This window comes from Diplotaxodon limnothrissa, unplaced genomic scaffold, assembly GCF_057381915.1.
Source record: "Diplotaxodon limnothrissa isolate DT_005_m unplaced genomic scaffold, D_limnothrissa_male_GT1.1 unmapped_scaffold_10, whole genome shotgun sequence".
Taxonomy (NCBI): Eukaryota; Metazoa; Chordata; class Actinopteri; order Cichliformes; family Cichlidae; genus Diplotaxodon; species Diplotaxodon limnothrissa.
The window spans coordinates 171,581-174,080 of record NW_028188564.1 but is presented as its reverse complement, the minus strand read 5'-3'; positions in this window follow the sequence as shown (position 1 = coordinate 174,080).

The window sequence follows — 2,500 nt, the reverse complement described above, 5'->3', positions numbered from 1 at the left end:
CCTCTGATGGCAGGCCACGTTTGCCAGTCGATCGGGGTGGGAGGGAAGGCTGGCAGGCAGGTGGGCCGGAAGAGGAGGCTGCTGTGGCAGCAACTCGCTCTCTCGCGCCGTCCCAGTGCCGTCCGAGCGTTGCCGAGGGTGTCTGCTGACTTGCGCATCTTCAGACACCCGTCTCCCATAAATGACGGAGGGCACCTTTGCTACTCATTACCCTTAGACTGCTCAACTGGAGAGGGGAGAAAAAAAGGCCCTGGCCGAGGTGGTGAGTCGGCCTCCTCTCTCCCTCACGGTTGAAAAAGATGTGCTCCTGGCGCACTGGCCCTGCTGAAAATCTCTCTCCATTTGGCCGAGGCAGAGAGTCGGCCTCCTCTCTCCCTTACGGTCGAAAAAGATGTGCTGCTGTCGAACTGGCCATTACATCCTCACCTGATCTAGTCCCCCATTAGATCCGCCCCCCCACCGCAGTTACCCCGTACCACATATCTAGCACGGACCTTGACCTCCAGCAGGCCCCGGGGACCCACATTACCCCCCCCCCCCCTTCCCCCTGCAGTTACCCTGTACCACATGTCTAGCATGGACCTTGACTTCCAGCAGGCCCCGTGGACCCACATTACCCCCCCCCTGCAGTTACCCTGTGCCACATATCTAGCATGGACCTTGACCTCCAGCAGGCCCCGTGAACCCACATTACCCCCCCCCCCCCCCCCCCTCCTGCAGTTAACCCTGTACCACATATCTAGCACGGACCTTGACCTCCAGCAGGCCCCGGGGACCCACATTACCCCCCCCCCCCCCCCCTTCCCCCTGCAGTTACCCTGTACCACATGTCTAGCATGGACCTTGACTTCCAGCAGGCCCCGTGGACCCACATTACCCCCCCCTGCAGTTACCCTGTGCCACATATCTAGCATGGACCTGGACCTCCAGCAGGCCCTGGGGACCCACATACTCCCCTGCTCTACTCCCCCACTAGCTTTCCTTTCTTGCAGTTACGCTCCAGCGCATATCCAGCATGGACCTTGACCTCCAGCAGGCCCCGTGAACCCACATTACCCCCCCCCCTCCTGCAGTTAACCCTGTACCACGTATCTAGCATGGACCTGGACCTCCAGCAGGCCCCGGGGACCCACACTTAAGCCCCCTCCCACTAACAAAGCAGAACACCACTGGCAAAATCCTCGTGCCCCTGGTACTCCAGAAAGCACATTGAAATGTGCCCCTGGTACACTGCGCAGAAGAACTGCCGCACACACACACACACGCACGCACGCACGCACGCACGCACGCACTGCTTGTGCCTATGGTACGACAACTTTTCTCGTGCCTATGGTACGACAACTTTTCTCGTGCCTATGGTACAACAATTTTTCTCGTGCCTATGGTACAACAACTTTTTGCCGTGCCCCTGGTACACCGCTCAGTAGCACTTTGCCACACAAACTCTCCTCGTGCCTATGGTACGACAACTTTTCTCGTGCCTATGGTACAACAACTTTCCTTCGTGCCCCTGGTACGACAGCTTTTCTCGTGCCTATGGTACAACAACTTTTCTCGTGCCTATGGTACAACAACTTTTCGCCGTGCCCCTGGTACACCGCTCAGTAGCACTTTGCCACACAAACTCTCCTCGTGCCTATGGTACGACAACTTTTCTCGTGCCTATGGTACAACAACTTTCCTCCGTGCCCCTGGTACGACAGCTTTTCTCGTGCCTATGGTACAACAACTTTTCTCGTGCCTATGGTACAACAACTTTTCGCCGTGCCCCTGGTACACCGCTCAGTAGCACTTTGCCACACAAACTCTCCTCGTGCCTATGGTACGACAACTTTTCTCGTGCCTATGGTACAACAACTTTCCTCCGTGCCCCTGGTACGACAGCTTTTCTCGTGCCTATGGTACAACAACTTTTCTCGTGCCTATGGTACAACAACTTTTCGCCGTGCCCCTGGTACACCGCTCAGTAGCACTTTGCCACACACACACTCCTCGTACCTATGGTACGACAGCTTTTCTCGTGCCTATGGTACAACAACTTTCCTCCGTGCCCCTGGTATGACAGCTTTTCTCGTGCCTATGGTACAACAACTTTTCTCGTGCCTATGGTACAACAACTTTTCGCCGTGCCCCTGGTACACCGCTCAGTAGCACTTTGCCACACACACACTCCTCGTACCTATGGTACGACAGCTTTTCTCGTGCCTATGGTACAACAACTTTTCTCGTGCCTATGGTACAACAACTTTTCGCCGTGCCCCTGGTACACCGCTCAGTAGCACTTTGCCACACAAACTCTCCTCGTGCCTATGGTACGACAACTTTTCTCGTGCCTATGGTACAACAACTTTCCTCCGTGCCCCTGGTATGACAGCTTTTCTCGTGCCTATGGTACAACAACTTTTCTCGTGCCTATGGTACAACAACTTTTCGCCGTGCCCCTGGTACACCGCTCAGTAGCACTTTGCCACACACACACACCACTCGTGCCTATGGTACG